The 23,651-nt window shown below is 45.1% G+C and overlaps 1 protein-coding gene across 1 annotated transcript in view; it reads left to right on the top strand.

The window, feature by feature from the left end:
• NAALADL2 (N-acetylated alpha-linked acidic dipeptidase like 2) overlaps positions 1 to 23,651 on the top strand; it is a 378,602-nt gene that overhangs the window by 124,268 nt on the left and 230,683 nt on the right. The gene's annotated exons all lie outside the window — the stretch shown is intronic.

Genomic DNA, 23,651 nt, shown 5'->3' with positions numbered 1-23,651 from the left:
TAATTCCTTTGCATGCAAGATTGGTCTTGGGATGTCAAAATTCTACATAACTCTAAGAAAACTTCCAACATTAAGCAACTTTACTGCAATTAATGCCAACTCAGTTTTCATTGATTTGAAGCAGGGAAAAAATACAGCATTAAAAAAGCAGCATTGTGATTGGTTGGTGGGAGATGATTTTGTCTTTTTGACAGAGGATTAAGATGCATTGGGGCAGGTTTACTAATACTGTGTAATTTTTAGGCAGCGCAGACTTAGACTAGAACTTTTTAAAATGCTCCAGAATTATCATAGTGGCTAATGCTATTTGAGAGGTGTAAGAAGCTTGTTGATGGAAGTGATTGATTTCAGTTATTTTTTCCAAAGGGTGTGCAACCAAATAGTAAATTTAGGGTGCCAGTACTTTTGTCCGGACCCTTTTTGGAGTTTTGCATGAAGTCATATAATTTTTAGCTTTTTTTCTCAGTTTCTTTGTGTTGTTCCAATACATACAGAAGAAATAAACATGTGTATAGCAAGACGTGTAATTGCAATAATGTTCTTGGAGAAATATCTCTTCTGTAAATATTTTTGGGGTGTCAACACTTACCGCCATGACTGAATCTGGCACAGTGTTAGACTGTCTCACAACACTATGATGTCAAAATCTTAACATCATTTTGGCATCCAGTTTCATATCGGAAGACACAGCCCCTTTCTGGAAAGCCTTGTTCACCTTTAAAACATGGCGCAGAAAATGACTTAAAAAAATGTAAAGTAACCACTGCTGTTTTGGTCTCCAAATTGCAGCAGAATTTTGGTGCATTTTCAATGGTAAATCTGCATCATTGTCCCTGTTGCCAATATCCCCGGATATTATCACATCAGCAATCTAATAAAAAGACAGAGATTGGAATCAAATGTGAAGTTTTTGAGCTAAACACAAGAGTAGATACAAAAAGAAGTATCAGTCTTTCTTAGGATGCATTCACATGGAGAAAAATGGTGCTGAATTTGGTGTGGAATCGATGTCAGATTCAGCACTGAAAAAAAGGAACCCATTGAAGTCAATGGGAGGCTTTTTTTCAGCGCTGAATCTGAGGTAGATTCCACACCAAATTCAGCATAATTTTCCTCCATGTGAATGCACCCTTATACTTTTAGATATTCCTGGATTTGGCTTGATGGACTGCCACAAAGACTGCCAAAGACTTAGATTCCAGTTTTCCACTCTCAGGGCCCATTCACACGGAGGATACGCTGGCTGATTTTGAATGTGTAAACGTTCCGAATCAGAAGCGTTTAAAACGGATACCATTGCTTTCTATGGGAGCCGGCATACGCGCGCCCCCCCCCCCCCCCTAGAAATGAATGGGAAAAAGCAGCCCATTCATTTCTATGGGGAGCGCACGTATGCATGTTTACACGTTCAAAATCAGCCAGCGTATCCTCCGTGTGAAGGGGCCCTCAGATTCTGTGCTGGATACTTTTAACCCTCAAGAGCAATAACACAAGGGGTAAATTTATGCATGCCCATTTATGTAAAAAAAAAAAAAATGCACCAAAAATGCACTTTGCTTTAAGATCTGCTTGACATGTTTGACAAAAACTGGCTTAGATGGTTTGATAAATTTCTCCCACTGAGATCAATTTTCACTACCATTTCTCACTAATCTTTACCTGGGGAAGGTAAAACAAAAAATAAAAAAATAAAAATAGTCCCCTTTCTTCAGTGCTCTGCTGTCCACACTGCTGTCAGACAGAAGCGGTGGTGGAGCACTTGGGGACAGATGAGTATGATTTCTTTTTTTCTTATGTTTCACCTTCCCTGCCTCTTGAAACTCATGGGCAACCCTCTTACGGCAGGTGATCATATAAAAACAAAACAGTTTTGAAACACAGTGCTCATATAGATAAAATGCAATATTATATGACTACTGCACTTTATTTTTCTTCAGCTGCTTTTAAAACCTTAGTATAGGTCCAAAGAATTGAGCCTGAATTGTCATGGAGCTCAGCTGTGGTATCAGAATGAAAGATGGTAGGATGACTAATTCCAGTAAATTACAGCATGCAGACAACATTTTTCATCTCGGTTTATTGTAATGCTTACAGAAAAATAGAAAATCCAATATTTTTTGGATCCTTCCAATGTTATTAAAAGATGTGGCTACATGTTAACACTCACATTTGCTCAAAATATAATCACATTTTGTAACGTTGCAACCAGCGCTAAACATAAAGGAAAGGCTATTTCTGAAATATTAAGGTAATATACAGAATTACATTCATTCTTAATTTATTTTAAAGAGATTTTCTGGATTTCTTGTAAAGTCTGATGAGACACAAGAATCAGCCATCATGTCTAGGGGAAACTCAAGGATTGAGGAAAACTTGAAGCCATTTCCTGGCTGTCAGACAAGGTTGTTAGATATTCACAGCATGAAGTACCTTGACAGCTCAGTGGGAAAATAATTGTACATTTTCTCAATATCTTACTATACCTGACCTGATGTTCTGTAAAGTGCCCTGGGAGCTTCTAAACTAAATCGAGCACTTTAGCTCCGGCCTGTTCATTTTTAGCTTGTGCGCCAAATAAACAACGTTTTAACAAGTTCACCCTTAAAATGTTTTTTCCTTGTTGTTAATCTAGTGGACCTATGCAATTTTCTATATTTATGGAAACCTAGATATACTAAAGATTTGATCCTCTTCCCTCTTATTACTTTTTGTCAAATTCAACGGTTCTTCATCTTCTAAGGGCAACTGTTGTTTCATAAATCAATAATGCAAGTGGTGGTTAGAAACTTTATGAATCTTCTTATAGAAAAATGCCTCTTTCTCAACTTATCATCTTCTCTTCTCAATTCACTGTAAGGCCCGGTTCACATCTGCCTTTGGTGTTCTGTTCAGGAAGTTTGCTTGGGGACCCCCCCAAATGGAATACCAAACACATTAAAAAGTGGTGAGCAATAAAAGCACATGGACCCCATAGACTATAATGGGGTCCGTGTGTTTTCTGCGCGGTGTCCGCACATCTCATGCGGAGAAAAAAATACTTTTCTCTCCGCATGATTCTTGCGGAAAACACATGGACCCCATTTTAGTCTATGGGGTCTGTATTCTTTCTTTGATAACTGCTTTTTAATGCATTCGGTATTCCGATCCGAACAGCACGCACCCCTAGAAATGAATGGAAGCACCTGTGACGCTGACTTTGCCGGCGGCCGGCTGGCGTCACAGGTCCTTCCATTCATTTCTATGGGTGCGTGCTGTTCGGATCAGCTGATCCGAACAGTGTTCGCTCATCTCTATTAATAATATTAATTTTCTGCCATGCTTCTCCTTAGAAAATGGTCGAAGTTGTGGTTGAGTCAGAGCAATGTTTCGAAGTGAAAATGCATATAACCCTTACAACCCAGGTTCCTGAACTGGCATAGTCCTATGATTATAGGCACCCTTTATTCTGTAAATGATGTATACAATGACTGCAATGGTATTGCTACCATCCCTTTAGTACAAGTTATACCATAATTTGCTTCCTAGGAAAGAGACCAATGGTATTCTGAAATGGCTCAGTACAATATTGGCACATGTACAATGTAATAACAAGAACAAGAGAAAAATAGCATTACTGTGTATAAGAGTGATTTATAAAGCAATCCTAAAAGACAGTAGTTAAAGTGGCTCTGAACAAGAAATCACTTTTGAATTTCAGTTTCGCAATGTACAAAGAATTATATTATATTCCCTTTAACAGGCCAATAACCATGTACATTTAATGAAAACTTTATTTACCATATTTGACTTATTTATTTTTTTCTAACATATTAACTAATCATTTGGAATGACAAATTACAGTTTGGAAAGAACAGTACAAATCATTAATGCCGTGTTATTTGGAAGCCCCCCAGGATTAGAACGATTTGCTCTGAAATGTTACCATATTTTACAAAGCTGCAATCTTAATTTAACAGATTTGTTTTTTTTAATAATAGATCAAGGATGTGTTTGCAAGAGAATATCTGCAAATCATAATGACTTGAACAAGTGTTCTATACATCCTCCAACCCATCTGTCCTTTTCAAATTGTCAAAAAAATTACATCACATAGTTTTTTTTCATAATTTTTTTGTGATCAGACTTTCAATTTAACAAAACACAACACAAACACACACTCAATAAACTATCTTTGTTATACAATCTAAGAATACACCAAACTGATATGTGGAACTTTCATAAAATATCCCTCACTATGTTATTTACAAATAATAGAGTATAACACCCTGCAATGCAGTAGACGTAGTTAAAGTATTACAATGTTAAAAGTGAAAAGAGGACATTTACAGCAGTAATGTTTTTTATAACCTACATGGGCTATGGCTAGGGTTGAGCGATCGGGATCGGAAAAGATCGGATCCCGATCGGCGATTGCGTAAATTTCATGATCATGATCAGGTTCTGATCCCGCTTAAAAAAGATTGGGAACGGAATTCCGATCCCAATGGCTCAACTTACCTGCACAGATCCAGTGCCACTGCTGCTCCCCATTCTTCTTGCTCATCTTCTCTTTCATTGACATGCCTTCAGACCACTCTATGCGCCTCCACCTCCCTAGATTAGTGTTAGAGATGCTGGGAGAAGGCGGGGCTTGTGGCTTGTGGCACTCTCCTAAGCCACAACAAGCCCTGCCTACTCCCATCATCTCTAACACTAGCCTAGGGAGGTCGAGGCGCACACGGCGCTCTAAAGGCATGTCAATGAGAGAGGACCGGACCGAGAAGAATGCGAAGGGCTGCGGATCTGTGCAGGTAAGCGGACACCAGGGAGGCTAAGAAGCTGAAGGATTTTTTTTAATCACTACACAGTGTGGAGTCCAAAAATTGAAACAATTTTTGGACTCCATGCTGTGTAGTGAATAGGATCATTTTTAAAATCCAATCTTCGTTAATTAAAAAAAAATCCCATTGACTTGCATTAGGATCGGAATTGGGATCGGGATCAGGTTCAGATGGAAAATGATTGGAAATCGGATTTTAAAAATGATCCTGAAATTTCAAGATTGGCTCAACCCTAGCTATGGAACTCCATTCCTGGTTTAAATAGAAATGATACAGATATTGGCCCTCCGTTTTCCTCCCATACTCTAAAAACATACTTTTAGGTTGTCCGGCATCCTATAAAATTTACTCTCATATCTATTTATCTAAAAAAAAAAAAAAGAACATTATGAGTGTAATCCCCACTGTGGATAGGGATTGGTGTAAATGGTGACAATTAGAGATGAGCGAACACTAAAATGTTCGAGGTTCGAAATTCGATTCGAACAGCCGCTCAATGTTCGTGTGTTCGAACGGGTTTCGAACCCCATTATAGTCTATGGGGAACAGATACTCGTTAAGGGGGAAACCCAAATCCGTGTCTGGAGGGTCACCAAGTCCACTATGACACCCCAGGAAATGATGCCAACACCTCTGGAATGACACTGGGACAGCAGGGGAAGCATGTCTGGGGGCATCTAACACACCAAAGACCCTCTATTACCCCAACATCACAGCCTAACAACTACACACTTTACACACTCAATACCACCTCTCTGACAGTAGGAAAACACCTTGAAACATGTGTATTTGGCACTTGCAGTGAGGAGAGCTTGTCACCAGCAGTGAATTTGGCCCTTGTAGTAAGTTGAGGTTGGCACCAACATTTGTTTTGAAAATCAGGGTGGATTGAGCCTCTAACCAGCAGAGTTTGGGCAAATTCATGGTGGAGGGAGCCTCTAAACACCCCAGTTTGGGCAAATTCATGGTGGAGGGAGCCTCTAAAAACCCCAGTTTGGACCAATTCATGGTGGAGGGAGCCTCTAACCAGCCCAGTTTGGGCAAATTCATGGTGGAGGGAGCCTCTAAAAAACCCAGTTTGGACCAATTCATGGTGGAGGGAGCCTCTAACCAGCCCAGTTTGGGCAAATTCATGGTGGAGGGAGCCTCTAACCAGCCCAGTTTGGACCAATTAATGGTGGAGGGAGCCTCTAACCAGCCCAGTTTGGACCAATTAATGGTGGAGGGAGCCTCTAACCAGCCCAGTTTGGACCAATTAATGGTGGAGGGAGCCTCTAACCACCCCAGTTTGGACCAATTCATGGTGGAGGGAGCCTCTAAACAGCCAAGTTTGGACCAATTCATGGTGGAGGGAGCCTCTAAAAACCCCAGTTTGGACCAATTCATGGTGGAGGGAGCCTCTAACCAGCCCAGTTTGGGCAAATTCATGGTGGAGGGAGCCTCTAAACAGGCCAGTTTGGGCAAATTCATGGTGGAGGGAGCCTCTAACCAGCCCAGTTTGGACCAATTAATGGTGGAGGGAGCCTCTAACCAGCCCAGTTTGGACCAATTCATGGTGGAGGGAGCCTCTAAAAACCCCAGTTTGGACCAATTCATGGTGGAGGGAGCCTCTAACCAGCCCAGTTTGGGCAAATTCATGGTGGAGGGAGCCTCTAAACAGGCCAGTTTGGGCAAATTCATGGTGGAGGGAGCCTCTAACCAGCCCAGTTTGGACCAATTAATGGTGGAGGGAGCCTCTAAACAGCCAAGTTTTGGGAAATTCATGGTGGAGGGAGCCTCTAACCAGCCCAGTTTGGACCAATTCATGGTGGAGGGAGCCTCTAACCAGCCCAGTTTGGACCAATTAATGGTGGAGGGAGCCTCTAACCAGCCCAGTTTGGACCAATTAATGGTGGAGGGAGCCTCTAACCAGCCCAGTTTGGACCAATTAATGGTGGAGGGAGCCTCTAAACAGCCAAGTTTTGGGAAATTCATGGTGGAGGGAGCCTCTAACCAGCCCAGTTTGGACCAATTCATGGTGGAGGGAGCCTCTAAACAGCCCAGTTTGGGCAAATTCATGGTGGAGGGAGCCTCTAAAAAACCCAGTTTGGACCAATTCATGGTGGAGGGAGCCTCTAACCAGCCCAGTTTGGACCAATTAATGGTGGAGGGAGCCTCTAAACAGCCAAGTTTGGACCAATTCATGGTGGAGGGAGCCTCTAAAAACCCCAGTTTGGACCAATTCATGGTGGAAGGAGCCTCTAACCAGCCCAGTTTGGGCAAATTCATGGTGGAGGGAGCCTCTAAACAGCCCAGTTTGGGCAAATTCATGGTGGAGGGAGCCTCTAACCAGCCCAGTTTGGACCAATTAATGGTGGAGGGAGCCTCTAACCAGCCCAGTTTGGACCAATTCATGGTGGAGGGAGCCTCTAACCAGCCCAGTTTGGACCAATTAATGGTGGAGGGAGCCTCTAAACAGCCAAGTTTTGGGAAATTCATGGTGGAGGGAGCCTCTAACCAGCCCAGTTTGGACCAATTCATGGTGGAGGGAGCCTCTAAACAGCCAAGTTTTGGGAAATTCATGGTGGAGGGAGCCTCTAACCAGCCCAGTTTGGACCAATTAATGGTGGAGGGAGCCGCTAAACAGCCCAGTTTGGGCAAATTCATGGTGGAGGGAGCCTCTAACCAGCCCAGTTTGGGCAAATTCATGGTGGAGGGAGCCTCTAACCAGCCCAGTTTGGACCAATTAATGGTGGAGGGAGCCTCTAACCAGCCCAGTTTGGACCAATTAATGGTGGAGGGAGCCTCTAACCAGCCCAGTTTGGACCAATTAATGGTGGAGGGAGCCTCTAACCACCCCAGTTTGGACCAATTCATGGTGGAGGGAGCCTCTAAACAGCCAAGTTTGGACCAATTCATGGTGGAGGGAGCCTCTAAAAACCCCAGTTTGGACCAATTCATGGTGGAGGGAGCCTCTAACCAGCCCAGTTTGGGCAAATTCATGGTGGAGGGAGCCTCTAAACAGGCCAGTTTGGGCAAATTCATGGTGGAGGGAGCCTCTAACCAGCCCAGTTTGGACCAATTAATGGTGGAGGGAGCCTCTAACCAGCCCAGTTTGGACCAATTCATGGTGGAGGGAGCCTCTAAACAGCCAAGTTTGGACCAATTCATGGTGGAGGGAGCCTCTAAAAACCCCAGTTTGGACCAATTCATGGTGGAGGGAGCCTCTAACCAGCCCAGTTTGGGCAAATTCATGGTGGAGGGAGCCTCTAACCAGCCCAGTTTGGACCAATTAATGGTGGAGGGAGCCTCTAACCAGCCCAGTTTGGACCAATTCATGGTGGAGGGAGCCTCTAACCAGCCCAGTTTGGGCAAATTCATGGTGGAGGGAGCCTCTAACCAGCCCAGTTTGGGCAAATTCATGGTGGAGGGAGCCTCTAACCAGCCCAGTTTGGACCAATTAATGGTGGAGGGAGCCTCTAACCAGCCCAGTTTGGACCAATTAATGGTGGAGGGAGCCTCTAACCAGCCCAGTTTGGACCAATTAATGGTGGAGGGAGCCTCTAACCACCCCAGTTTGGACCAATTCATGGTGGAGGGAGCCTCTAAACAGCCAAGTTTGGACCAATTCATGGTGGAGGGAGCCTCTAAAAACCCCAGTTTGGACCAATTCATGGTGGAGGGAGCCTCTAACCAGCCCAGTTTGGGCAAATTCATGGTGGAGGGAGCCTCTAAACAGGCCAGTTTGGGCAAATTCATGGTGGAGGGAGCCTCTAACCAGCCCAGTTTGGACCAATTAATGGTGGAGGGAGCCTCTAACCAGCCCAGTTTGGACCAATTCATGGTGGAGGGAGCCTCTAAACAGCCAAGTTTGGACCAATTCATGGTGGAGGGAGCCTCTAAAAACCCCAGTTTGGACCAATTCATGGTGGAGGGAGCCTCTAACCAGCCCAGTTTGGGCAAATTCATGGTGGAGGGAGCCTCTAACCAGCCCAGTTTGGACCAATTAATGGTGGAGGGAGCCTCTAACCAGCCCAGTTTGGACCAATTCATGGTGGAGGGAGCCTCTAACCAGCCCAGTTTGGGCAAATTCATGGTGGAGGGAGCCTCTAACCAGCCCAGTTTGGACCAATTAATGGTGGAGGGAGCCTCTAACCAGCCCAGTTTGGACCAATTCATGGTGGAGGGAGCCTCTAACCAGCCCAGTTTGGACCAATTAATGGTGGAGGGAGCCTCTAAACAGCCCAGTTTGGACCAATTCATGGTGGAGGGAGCCTCTAAACAGCCAAGTTTGGACCAATTCATGGTGGAGGGAGCCTCTAAACAGCCAAGTTTTGGGAAATTCATGGTGGAGGGAGCCTCTAACCAGCCCAGTTTGGACCAATTCATGGTGGAGGGAGCCTCTAAACAGCCAAGTTTTGGGAAATTCATGGTGGAGGGAGCCTCTAACCAGCCCAGTTTGGACCAATTAATGGTGGAGGGAGCCGCTAAACAGCCCAGTTTGGGCAAATTCATGGTGGAGGGAGCCTCTAAACAGCCCAGTTTGGACCAATTCATGGTGGAGGGAGCCTCTAAAAAACCCAGTTTGGACCAATTCATGGTGGAGGGAGCCTCTAAACAGCCCAGTTTGGGCAAATTCATGGTGGAGGGAGCCTCTAACCAGCAGAGTTGTGGGAAAGCAGGGTGGAGGGAGCCTCTAACCAGCAGAGTTGGTGGAAATCAGGGTGGAGGGAGCCTCTAACCAGCAGAGTTGGGGGAAATCATGTTGGAGGGAGCCTAGTATTAGCAGAATTGTGCAACGCTTATGGTGGATGAGTATGAGGATGCGGAGGAATTGGAGAGGTTGAGTACAGACATGGAGTTTCATGTTGGGGTGCTTTACACAGGTGGGCACAAAAATGAAGGCTCTATCCAGTGGTGGTTCATTTTTATCAAAGTGAGCCGGTCGGCACTCTCAGCTGACAGACGGGTGCGCTTGTCAGTGATGATGCCACCGGCTGCACTGAACACCCTCTCAGATAGGACGCTGGCGGCAGGACAGGACAGCACCTCCAAGGCATATAGGGCAAGTTCAAGCCACAGGTCCAACTTCGACACCCAATACGTGTAGGGCGCAGAGGGGTCGGAGAGGACAGGGCTGTGGTCGGAAAGGTATTCCCGCAACATGCGCCTATACTTCTCACGCCTGGTGACACTAGGACCCTCCGTGGCGGCACTTTGGCGAGGGGGTGCCATCAAGGTGTCCCAGACCTTAGACAGTGTGCCCCTCGTTTGTGTGGACCGGTGAGAACTTGGTTGCCTACTGGAGGAACTGCCCTCCCTGCCGCCAACGTCACATGCTGGAAACATCTCCATCATATTCTGCACCAATTGCCTGTGGCAAGCATTGATGCGATTGGCCCTCCCCTCTACCGGAATAAAAGACGAGATGTTGTTTTTATACCGGGGGTCAAGGATAGCAAAGATCCAGTACTGGTTGTCCTCCATGATTTTGACAATACGCTTGTCGGTTGTAAAGCACCCCAACATGAACTCAGCCATGTCTGCCACAGTGTTAGTTGGCATGACTCCTCTGGCCCCACCGGAAAGTTCAATCTCCATTTCCTCCTCATCCTCCATGTCTACCCATCCGCGCTGCAACAATGGGACGATTCGAAGTTGCCCGGAAGCCTCCTGTATCACCATCACATCATCGGACAACTCTTCTTCCTCCTCCTCCTCCTCCTCCTCCTCCTCCATTAAACGCAGTGAAGCGGACAGATGTGTGGACCTACTCTCCAGCTGTGACGGATCGGATGCTATCCCTAACTCCTCTGTGTGATCTGAGTTATCCCTGATGTCAATCAGGGATTCTCTCAGAACACACAAGAGCGGGATTGTAAGGCTCACCATCGCATCCTCAGAGCTCACCCTCCTTGTGGACTCCTCAAAGACCCGTAGGATGTCACAAAGGTCTCTCATCCATGGCCACTCATGGATGTGAAACTGAGGCAGCTGACTTTGTGGCACCCTAGGGTTTTGTAGCTGGTATTCCATCAAAGGTCTCTGCTGCTCAACCACTCTATTCAACATCTGAAACGTTGAGTTCCAGCGTGTGGGGACGTCGCACAAAAGCCGGTGTTGTGGCACATGCAGGCGTTGCTGGAGAGATTTTAAGCTAGCAGCGGCTACTGTCGACTTGCGAAAGTGGGCGCACATGCGCCGCACTTTCACCAGTAGCTCTGGAACATTGGGGTAGCTCTTTAGGAAACGTTGCACCACTAGGTTGAAGACGTGGGCCAGGCATGGAACATGTTGGAGTCCGGCAAGCTCCAGAGCTGCTACCAGGTTCCGGCCGTTATCACAAACGACCATGCCTGGGCCCAGGTGCAGCGGCTCAAACCATATTGCCGTCTCATCGAGGAGGGCATCCCTCACCTCGGAGGCAGTGTGCTGTCTGTCCCCCAAGCTGATCAGCTTCAGCACAGCCTGCTGACGTCTACCAACGCCAGTGCTGCAACGTTTCCAACTCGTAGCTGGGGTCAATCTAACAGCGGAGGAGGAGGCGGTGGCGGAGGAGGAGGCGGTGGCGGAGGAGGAGGCGGTAGAGGAGGAGGAGGAGGGGGGTGTTCTTCTCGTGTCCCTGCCAGGAATGTTAGGCGGGGAGACGAGGTACACCGGGCCAGTTTGGGAAGCAGTCCCAGCCTCAACTACATTCACCCAGTGTGCCGTCAGTGAAATGTAGCGTCCCTGTCCGCATGCACTTGTCCACGCGTCGGTGGTCAAGTGGACCTTTGTGCAAAGCGCGGAACTAAGGGCCCGCCTGATGTTGAGTGACACGTGCTGGTGCAAGGCGGGGACGGCACACCGGGAGAAGTAGTGACGGCTAGGGACGGCATAGCGAGGTGCCGCAGTTGCCATCAGGTCCAGGAAGGCGGAAGTTTCAACAAGCCGGAACGCCAACATCTCCTGGGCCAGCAGTTTAGCGATGTTGGCGTTCAAGGCTTGCGCGTGTGGGTGGTTAGCAGTGTATTTCTGCCGCCGCTCCAATGTCTGAGAGATGGTGGGTTGTTGTAAAGAAACGCCTGATGGTGCCTTTGATGGTGCAGGAGAAGGAGATAAGACAGGACCAGGGGAGGATGAGGTAGAAGTCAACAAAGTGGCGGAGGCAGATGAAGTGGTGTCCTGGCTCGTCCTCTGGAGTGCATCGCCAGCACAGTCAGCAGTGGCAGTGGCAGAGGCAGAGGCAGTGGCAGAGGCAGTGGCAGTGGCGTGAACGGCAGGCGGCCTTTGTCCTGCCGTTGCTGCCTGCCACTGATTCCAGTGCTTGGATTCCAAATGACGGCGCATTGAAGTGGTGGACAGGTTGCTCTTCTCAGAGCCCCTAATCAATTTCGAGAGGCAAATTGTGCAGACAACACTATATCTGTCCTCGGCGCATTCCTTGAAAAAACTCCACACCTTCGAGAAACGTGCCCTCAAGGTGGGAGTTTTTCGGGGCTGGGTACGAACTGGAACATCTTGGGAGATTCCGGGTGTGGCCTGGCTTCGCCTAAGCTGCTGACCTCTGCCTCTGCCTCTAGCTACCCTTTTTGGTGCTGCACCTGCCTCAACATCCACACTACTTTCCCCGCTTGACATCCCCCCTGTCCAGGTCGGGTCAGTGTCCTCATCATCCACCACTTCCTCTTCCAACTCCTGTCTCATCTCCTCCTCCCGCACAATGCGCCGGTCAACTGGATGCCCTGACGGCAACTGCGTCACATCATCGTCGATGAGGGTGGGTTGCTGGTCATCCACCACCAAATCGAACGGAGATGGAGGAGACTCTAGTGTTTGAGCATCTGGACACAGATGCTCCTCTGTTAGGTTCGTGGAATCGTGACGTGGAGAGGCAGGTTGAGGGACAATGAAAGGAGCGGAGAACAGCTCTGGGGAGCAGGGACAGTTTGGGTTATTGTTCTGTAAAGCTTCGGAATTTTGGGAGGAAGGAAGACAAGACTGTTGGGTAATAGGAGGAGAGGAGGCAGAGTCTGACTGGCTGCTGGACAATGTGCTGTAAGCGTTCTCTGACAGCCATTGCAAGACCTGTTCCTGGTTCTCGGGCCTACTAAGGTTTGTACCCTGCAGTTTAGTTAATGTGGCAAGCAACCCTGGCACTGTGGAGTGGCGCAATGCTTGCTGCCCCACAGGAGTAGGCACGGGACGCCCTGTGGCTTCACTGCTACCTTGCTCCCCAGAACCATTCCCCCGACCTCGCCCACGGCCTCGTCCACGTCCCTTTCCGGGAGCCTTGCGCATTTTGAATTCCTAGTTAGAAATTGGCACTGTATACCAGTAGTAAAAATTGTGGGTGCACGTAACCCCAATATATTCTTTGAATTCCCAGTCAGAAACTGGCACTATATGGCAGTAGCAAGAAATGAGGGTATTTGTATTCCCAATATACTCTTTGAATTCCCAGTCAGACAATGGCACTGTATACCAGTAGTAAAAATTGTGGGTGCACGTAACCCCAATATATTCTTTGAATTCCCAGTCAGAAACTGGCACTATATGGCAGTAGCAAGAAATGAGGGTATTTGTATTCCCAATATACTCTTTGAATTCCCAGTCAGACAATGGCACTGTATACCAGTAGTAAAAATTGTGGGTGCACGTAACCCCAATATATTCTTTGAATTCCCAGTCAGAAACTGGCACTATATGGCAGTAGCAAGAAATGAGGGTATTTGTATTCCCAATATACTCTTTGAATTCCCAGTCAGACAATGGCACTGTATACCAGTAGTAAAAATTGTGGGTGCACGTAACCCCAATATATTCTTTGAATTACCAGTCAGAAACTGGCACTATATGGCAGTAGCAAGAAATGAGGGTATTTATAACCCCAATATATTCTTTGAATTCCCAGTCAGACAATGGCACTGTATACCAGTAGTAAAAATTGTGGGTGCACGTAACCCCAATATATTCTTTGAATTCCCAGTCAGACACTGGCACTATATGGCAGTAGCAAGAAATGAGGGTATTTGTATTCCCAATATACTCTTTGAATTCCCAGTCAGACAATGGCACTGTATACCAGTAGTAAAAATTGTGGGTGCACGTAACCCCAATATATTCTTTGAATTCCCAGTCAGACACTGGCACTATATGGCAGTAGCAAGAAATGAGGGTATTTGTATTCCCAATATACTCTTTGAATTCCCAGTCAGACAATGGCACTGTATACCAGTAGTAAAAATTGTGGGTGCACGTAACCCCAATATATTCTTTGAATTCCCAGTCAGACACTGGCACTATATGGCAGTAGCAAGAAATGAGGGTATTTGTATTCCCAATATACTCTTTGAATTCCCAGTCAGACAATGGCACTGTATACCAGTAGTAAAAATTGTGGGTGCACGTAACCCCAATATATTCTTTGAATTCCCAGTCAGAAACTGGCACTATATGGCAGTAGCAAGAAATGAGGGTATTTGTATTCCCAATATACTCTTTGAATTCCCAGTGAGACAATGGCACTGTATACCAGTAGTAAAAATTGTGGGTGCACGTAACCCCAATATATTCTTTGAATTCCCAGTCAGACACTGGCACTATATGGCAGTAGCAAGAAATGAGGGTATTTGTATTCCCAATATACTCTTTGAATTCCCAGTCAGACAATGGCACTGTATACCAGTAGTAAAAATTGTGGGTGCACGTAACCCCAATATATTCTTTGAATTACCAGTCAGAAACTGGCACTATATGGCAGTAGCAAGAAATGAGGGTATTTATAACCCCAATATATTCTTTGAATTCCCAGTCAGACAATGGCACTGTATACCAGTAGTAAAAATTGTGGGTGCACGTAACCCCAATATATTCTTTGAATTCCCAGTCAGAAACTGGCACTATATGGCAGTAGCAAGAAATGAGGGTATTTGTATTCCCAATATACTCTTTGAATTCCCAGTCAGACAATGGCACTGTATACCAGTAGTAAAAATTGTGGGTGCACGTAACCCCAATATATTCTTTGAATTCCCAGTCAGAAACTGGCACTATATGGCAGTAGCAAGAAATGAGGGTATTTGTATTCCCAATATACTCTTTGAATTCCCAGTCAGACAATGGCACTGTATACCAGTAGTAAAAATTGTGGGTGCACGTAACCCCAATATATTCTTTGAATTACCAGTCAGAAACTGGCACTATATGGCAGTAGCAAGAAATGAGGGTATTTGTATTCCCAATATACTCTTTGAATTCCCAGTCAGACAATGGCACTGTATACCAGTAGTAAAAATTGTGGGTGCACGTAACCCCAATATATTCTTTGAATTACCAGTCAGAAACTGGCACTATATGGCAGTAGCAAGAAATGAGGGTATTTGTATTCCCAATATACTCTTTGAATTCCCAGTCAGACAATGGCACTGTATACCAGTAGTAAAAATTGTGGGTGCACGTAACCCCAATATATTCTTTGAATTCCCAGTCAGAAACTGGCACTATATGGCAGTAGCAAGAAATGAGGGTATTTGTATTCCCAATATACTCTTTGAATTCCCAGTCAGACAATGGCACTGTATACCAGTAGTAAAAATTGTGGGTGCACGTAACCCCAATATATTCTTTGAATTACCAGTCAGAAACTGGCACTATATGGCAGTAGCAAGAAATGAGGGTATTTATAACCCCAATATATTCTTTGAATTCCCAGTCAGACAATGGCACTGTATACCAGTAGTAAAAATTGTGGGTGCACGTAACCCCAATATATTCTTTGAATTCCCAGTCAGACACTGGCACTATATGGCAGTAGCAAGAAATGAGGGTATTTGTATTCCCAATATACTCTTTGAATTCCCAGTCAGACAATGGCACTGTATACCAGTAGTAAAAATTGTGGGTGCACGTAACCCCAATATATTCTTTGAATTCCCAGTCAGAAACTGGCACTATATGGCAGTAGCAAGAAATGAGGGTATTTGTATTCCCAATATACTCTTTGAATTCCCAGTCAGACAATGGCACTGTATACCAGTAGTAAAAATTGTGGGTGCACGTAACCCCAATATATTCTTTGAATTCCCAGTCAGAAACTGGCACTATATGGCAGTAGCAAGAAATGAGGGTATTTGTATTCCCAATATACTCTTTGAATTCCCAGTCAGACAATGGCACTGTATACCAGTAGTAAAAATTGTGGGTGCACGTAACCCCAATATATTCTTTGAATTACCAGTCAGAAACTGGCACTATATGGCAGTAGCAAGAAATGAGGGTATTTGTATTCCCAATATACTCTTTGAATTCCCAGTCAGACAATGGCACTGTATACCAGTAGTAAAAATTGTGGGTGCACGTAACCCCAATATATTCTTTGAATTCCCAGTCAGAAACTGGCACTATATGGCAGTAGCAAGAAATGAGGGTATTTGTATTCCCAATATACTCTTTGAATTCCCAGTCAGACAATGGCACTGTATACCAGTAGTAAAAATTGTGGGTGCACGTAACCCCAATATATTCTTTGAATTACCAGTCAGAAACTGGCACTATATGGCAGTAGCAAGAAATGAGGGTATTTGTATTCCCAATATACTCTTTGAATTCCCAGTCAGACAATGGCACTGTATACCGGTAGTAAAAATTGTGGGTGCACGTAACCCCAATATATTCTTTGAATTCCCAGTCAGAAACTGGCACTATATGGCAGTAGCAAGAAATGAGGGTATTTGTATTCCCAATATATTCTTTGAATTCCCAGTCAGACAATGGCACTGTATACCAGTAGTAAAAATTGTGGGTGCACGTAACCCCAATATATTCTTTGAATTACCAGTCAGAAACTGGCACTATATGGCAGTAGCAAGAAATGAGGGTATTTATAACCCCAATATATTCTTTGAATTCCCAGTCAGACAATGGCACTGTATACCAGTAGTAAAAATTGTGGGTGCACGTAACCCCAATATATTCTTTGAATTCCCAGTCAGACACTGGCACTATATGGCAGTAGCAAGAAATGAGGGTATTTGTATTCCCAATATATTCTTTGAATTCCCAGTCAGACAATGGCACTGTATACCAGTAGTAAAAATTGTGGGTGCACGTAACCCCAATATATTCTTTGAATTCCCAGTCAGACACTGGCACTATATGGCAGTAGCAAGAAATGAGGGTATTTGTATTCCCAATATATTCTTTGAATTCCCAGTCAGACAATGGCACTGTATACCAGTAGTAAAAATTGTGGGTGTATATAGCCCCAATTCTATTGCTAGGGGACTTGCAGGGTATTTCTGGGGTGAAGGTGGGGGGGCACACCGTTGGAACGGGTATCGGGGTATATATCGGGTATACGGTAGAGATGAGCGAACAGTGTTCTATCGAACACATGTTCGATCGGATATCAGGGTGTTCGCCATGTTCGAATCGAATCGAACACCACGTGGTAAAGTGCGCCAAAATTCGATTCCCCTCCCACCTTCCCTGGCGCCTTTTTTGCACCAATAACAGCGCAGGGGAGGTGGGACAGGAACTACGACACTGGGGGCATTGAAAAAAATTGGAAAAAGTCATTGGCTGCCGAAATCAGGTGACCTCCATTTTAGACGAATAGTGGATTTCAAATCCGGGTCATATGAGAATGTGAACTTTGTGACTATGAGACAGGGATAGCTGTACAGGCAGGGATAGCTAGGGATAACCTTTATTTAGGGGGGAATGTTATTAAAAATAACTTTTTGGGGCTCTATCGGGTGTGTAATTGTGATTTTTGTGAGATAAACTTTTTCCCATAGGGATGCATTGGCCAGCGCTGATTGGCCGAATTCCGTACTCTGGCCAATCAGTGCTGGCCAATGCATTCTATTAGCTTGATGAAGCAGAGTGTGCACAAGGGTTCAAGCGCACCCTCGGCTCTGATGTAGCAGAGCCGAGGCTGCACAAGGGTTCAAGCGCACCCTCGGCTCTGATGTAGGAGAGCCGAGGGTGCACTTGAACCCTTGTGCACCCTCAGCTCTGCTACATCAGAGCCGAGGGTGCGCTTGAACCCTTGTGCACACTCTGCTTCATCAAGCTAATAGAATGCATTGGCCAGCGCTGATTGGCCAATGTATTCTATTAGCCTGATGAAGTAGAGCTGAATGTGTGTGCTAAGCACACACATTCAGCTCTACTTCATCGGGCTAATAGAATGCATTGGCCAGCGCTGATTGGCCAGAGTACGGAACTCGACCAATCAGCGCTGGCTCTGCTGGAGGAGGCGGAGTCTAAGATCGCTCCACACCAGTCTCCATTCAGGTCCGACCTTAGACTCCGCCTCCTCCAGCAGAGCCAGCGCTGATTGGCCGAATTCCGTACTCTGGCCAATCAGCACTGGCTAATGCATTGTATTGGCTTGATGAAGCAGTGCTGAATGTGTGTGCTTAGCACACACATTCAGCTCTACTTCATCGGGCTAATAGAATGCATTGGCCAATCAGCGCTGGCCAATGCATTCTATTAGCGTGAACTGAGTTTGCACAGGGGTTCTAGTGCACCCTCGGCTCTGCTACATCAGATTGCTACATCTGATGTAGCAGTGCCGAGTGTGCATCAGATGTGTAGTTGAGCAAAACTGACTCAGCACTGCTAAGTCTGCATTCGCATAGGAATGCATTGGCCAGCCTTCGGCCAATCAGCGCTGGCTCTGCCGGAGGAGGCGGAGTCTAATGTCGGACCTGAATGGAGACTGGTGTGGAGCGATCTTAGACTCCGCCTCCTCCAGCAGAGCCAGCGCTGATTGGCCGAATTCCGTACTCTGGCCAATCAGCACTGGCTAATGCATTGTATTGGCTTGATGAAGCAGTGCTGAATGTGTGTGCTTAGCACACACATTCAGCTCTACTTCATCGGGCTAATAGAATGCATTGGCCAATCAGCGCTGGCCAATGCATTCTATTAGCGTGAACTGAGTTTGCACAGGGGTTCTAGTGCACCCTCGGCTCTGCTACATCAGATTGCTACATCTGATGTAGCAGTGCCGAGTGTGCATCAGATGTGTAGTTGAGCAAAACTGACTCAGCACTGCTAAGTCTGCATTCGCATAGGAATGCATTGGCCAGCCTTCGGCCAATCAGCGCTGGCTCTGCCGGAGGAGGCGGAGTCTAAGGTCGGACCTGAATGGAGACTGGTGTGGAGCTATCTTAGACTCCGCCTCCTCCAGCAGAGCCAGCGCTGATTGGTCGAGTTCCGTACTCTGGCCAATCAGCACTGGCCAATGCATTTCTATGGGGAAAAGTTAGCTTGCGAAAATCGCAAACTGACAGGGATTTCCATGAAATAAAGTGACTTTTATGCCCCCAGACATGCTTCCCCTGCTGTCCCAGTGTCATTCCAGGGTGTTGGTATCATTTCCTGGGGTGTCATAGTGGACTTGGTGACCCTCCAGACACGAATTTGGGTTTCCCCCTTAACGAGTTTATGTTCCCCATAGGCTATAATGGGGTTCGAAACCCATTCGAACACTCGAACAGTGAGCGGCTGTTCGAATCGAATTTCGAACCTCGAACATTTTAGTGTTCGCTCATCTCTAGTATACGGGAATACACTGACAGTGTATTCCATTCAGGATCCTGGGAAAGCTGGGTTGCGGCGATTGAGCCTGTCAGTGCCACGTTACACTGACAAGCTTCTCCCTGGAATTTAGCTCTTATAAGAGCTGTTGGTTGTCTTCTCCTTCCTATCCTAGCCTGTCCCTGCCTACCCAGAATCTAAGCCCTAGCTAGCTGGACGGAAACCTCCGTCCTCGGTGAATTGCAAGCTCAGAATGACGCGAAGCTGGGCGTCGCTGTTCTTTTAAATTAGAGGTCACATGTTTTCGGCAGCCAATGGGTTTTGCCTACTTTTTTCAACGTCACCGGTGTCGTAGTTCCTGTCCCACCTACCCTGCGCTGTTATTGGAGCAAAAAAGGCGCCAGGGAAGGTGGGAGGGGAATCGAGTAATGGCGCACTTTACCACGCGGTGTTCGATTCGATTCGAACATGCCGAACAGCCTAATATCCGATCGAACATGAGTTCGATAGAACACTGTTCGCTCATCTCTAGTGACAATCCTATTACAGATGCTAGCTTTATATATAGTAGGTAAATGAAAGAGATTTCTCTCACCATTTCTAAAGTATTGAAACTAGTATGAGGGTAAGTTATTTATAGAGAAGTGAAGCTGTGGTGGGTTTCCATGTCTGGATGAATTTGGTGAAAGAGATGTATCCCTACCCTTACTAATAATTCTCACAACCAACCACAATGATTGTATCTTGGGATAGTGTTCGAGACCAACCTGAAGTCTTCAGTAGAAATGAATATGTGACAGAGGCAGGTCCATCTTTTCAGTTTCCTCTAAGTTTTCTTAAATCTTAAAGTATATGGGGTACCTGTGTGTTAGGTAGAATAGATCTTGATGTAACTTTAAACCACATATGTAAGTTAAAGTGGCTAATAGCCTTCTGGAGGGGTCATGGAGCTGTGGATCTTTGAAGACTATGAAATGAGTGAAAAGATGACTGGGAGTTTTCTAGTTATATTTGTAACTCTCTGCCACTTTAGGTTAGAAGTGATTTGGTGTCACTGTCCCCATTTGAAATCAGTCTTTATTAAAGAAGAACTTTCACCACCTCTACTAATTCTAGTTCTTAGACTATATTAATACTCCACTGATTCCAACAAGGAAGTGTTAAGATACTGGTATACACGGCTGGAATCCGGTAGCCAGATGGAATAAGCCAGGAACAGATAGGTACTGAAGGGTAGAAGTCTGAGGTGCAGCTTGAAGTGTAGATCACAAGGGTAATACATCAATGGAGTAGAAACGGTCTGGAAAAGACAGTTCTGAGGAGCAGGAGACTGGAACAAGTCACAATATTCAAGCAAAGGCTGTACTGCTTCATTGGTATAAATAGGCCCAAATAGAAAACAAGAAGTCTTCACACTGGTACAGATAGGTCATCTTTGTTAAGGCAATTCCTAAGATGAACACAGCAGCCTCCAGTGGCGAGGATTTTAAGTACAACAATATTTCAGAATGAGAGAAATAGCGGCCACTATTGGTAGATTAGCAAAATACATGATTCTGACAGGAAGGGGCAAGATTCTGAACTCTCTGACACTGTCCACCTCTAAGCTCTGAATCATGATTCCTTTCTTCTCCTGCCTGGCACGGCTTACCTGACAGAACAGAGTATTTCAGCACTGATTGCTCTGGCATGGTGGAAGCTGAAGGACGCAAAACCATCAGTGCTTGAATCAGTGGATCAGCTCCTATTAATGGATGCAAAGAGCTGCACTTGGTGGTGAAAGGTTCTCTGAAATTCATGATACAAGGCTTATATTTTAATAATTGTTTATCAATGTGCTATCAGATGCCAGACTAGCAGAAAAACAATACAGTGACTGACTTACCTGAAATACTTTTAACATAATGTTATAGTATTGCCGCTCTGCTTGTCGCTTGATGAGCTTTAATCATTAGGATATTCTTTTTGGCTCAGTGTAGAAAATTGGCAGAGGTGTAAATGAGCAACTGAGGACTTATTTCATGATCCTTACTGTAATTGATCAAGAATGGTTTACAAATAAATGGATACAGTCTAAATCTTAACTAAACCGTTGTGGATTAATAGACTAAACGCTATCATTTATATATTACATCATGTACAAAACCTAATGTGGTACTGTGTTAGCTAGAAAAACGAAGGTGATATTAAATACGTTTCATTCATAAACTTGTCTAATGCAGGGGTTCGGTACTTCTAAAGCTTGCTGATATAATTTTTCTCATTATTAAACAAAAAATATCACTCCTATAACCCTTTCGGTTTTGACTATACTTTAATTAAAGCATTCCAGAAAATGTCATACAAATCTAAGGTACTGTGTATACTCGAGTATAAGCTGACTTTTTCAGCACAGTTTTTATGCTGAAAAAGCCCAGAAATAAATGAAAGGATCACTACGGACATATGTTTGCATGCTATTTCAGCTCTACAGACAAGATGTGAGGAAGGGGTGGTGCTAGTTTGTGGCACTGATAACCCAACACGCATCATCTGTACAAATAAAAATATGGCTCCAGTAGTCATTGTCGAGGGTGTGTGCACCCACCAGATTTTTACAGCATTGTGGGATATCCAGATCCTAACAACCACTCAGACATTTTAAGGGAGGGTTCACACGGTGTAACGTGCCGTGTGATGTGGCACGTAGACGCCGCGTGAGCTTTTGCGGGCCGTTCACGCTCCCATTGATTTCAATGGGAGTGGGGATCGTATGCGCCGAGCTATTTTGGGGAGCTGTTTTTATCCAGGTAGTGGCGACCCCCACATTTGACTATATAGCCTTACCATCCTATTGTAACACCCACAAAAGTGAAGTGAAAGGTAAATGTTTCCCAGAAGAGGAATCACACAACCAACCGTACGAATATCAGTGACACTTCCCAGTAAAGAAGTCGCGGAATCTTCTTTTGTTTCTTCCTCATAACATAATGAATATAGTATATATTAGTATATATTACAAATATACACAAAAGATAATTTAAAAGTTATTGATATATATAAACTAATATGATTTCATGTAACATACCATGAAACAATGGATAACAATTCTAGTTGTACATTCTGCATTGTGTATTAGAATTCTTTATAAGGTATTTGCCATTTGACTTGTATTCATATCATATATATACCAATATATATACCAATAGTGGCCCCTACACACAATATAATGTCTTATAGTGGCCCCTTCACACACAATAACACTCTATAGTGGTCCCAATGCTGTATAATGTCTCATAACATGATCAGCATGCATAGATGCATCTCTAGGATTCCTGAAAACTAAATGCCCTATTTAGTAAACCAAGCTGTGAACTGTAAAGAAACTCAACTTAGCTGCCTTTTTGGTCAAATTTAAACACTGTGCTCTCCTGAGGTGAGGCTGATCCCTTGTTCTCCTCTATCCTCATCCTCATTATATATATATATATATATATATATATATATATATATATATATATATATATATATCTGCTCTAGGTTGGTGTTCTGGATTGTGCATTATTGGATCTGTTATGTAACTTTTTATTTTTTACTTATGTACTTGGAATTGCTTGTAACATTATATGTAGAGATGAGCGAACAGTGTTCTATCGAACACATGTTCGATCGGATATCAGGGTGTTCGCCATGTTCGAATCGAATCGAACACCACGTGGTAAAGTGCGCCAAAATTCGATTCCCCTCCCACCTTCCCTGGCGCCTTTTTTGCACCAATAACAGCGCAGGGGAGGTGGGACAGGAACTACGACACTGGGGGCATTGAAAAAAATTGGAAAAAGTCATTGGCTGCCGAAATCAGGTGACCTCCATTTTAGATGAATAGTGGATTTCAAATCCGGGTCATATGAGAATGTGAACTTTGTGACTATGAGACAGGGATAGCTGTACAGGCAGGGATAGCTAGGGATAACCTTTATTTAGGGGGGAATGTTATTAAAAATAACTTTTTGGGGCTCTATCGGGTGTGTAATTGTGATTTTTGTGAGATAAACTTTTTCCCATAGGGATGCATTGGCCAGCGCTGATTGGCCGAATTCCGTACTCTGGCCAATCAGTGCTGGCCAATGCATTCTATTAGCTTGATGAAGCAGAGTGTGCACAAGGGTTCAAGCGCACCCTCGGCTCTGATGTAGCAGAGCCGAGGCTGCACAAGGGTTCAAGCGCACCCTCGGCTCTGATGTAGGAGAGCCGAGGGTGCACTTGAACCCTTGTGCACCCTCAGCTCTGCTACATCAGAGCCGAGGGTGCGCTTGAACCCTTGTGCACACTCTGCTT

This window comes from Leptodactylus fuscus, chromosome 3 (genome assembly GCF_031893055.1).
Source record: "Leptodactylus fuscus isolate aLepFus1 chromosome 3, aLepFus1.hap2, whole genome shotgun sequence".
In the NCBI taxonomy this organism is placed as follows: domain Eukaryota; kingdom Metazoa; phylum Chordata; class Amphibia; order Anura; family Leptodactylidae; genus Leptodactylus; species Leptodactylus fuscus.
This window is presented reverse-complemented; position numbering and strand designations above follow the sequence as displayed.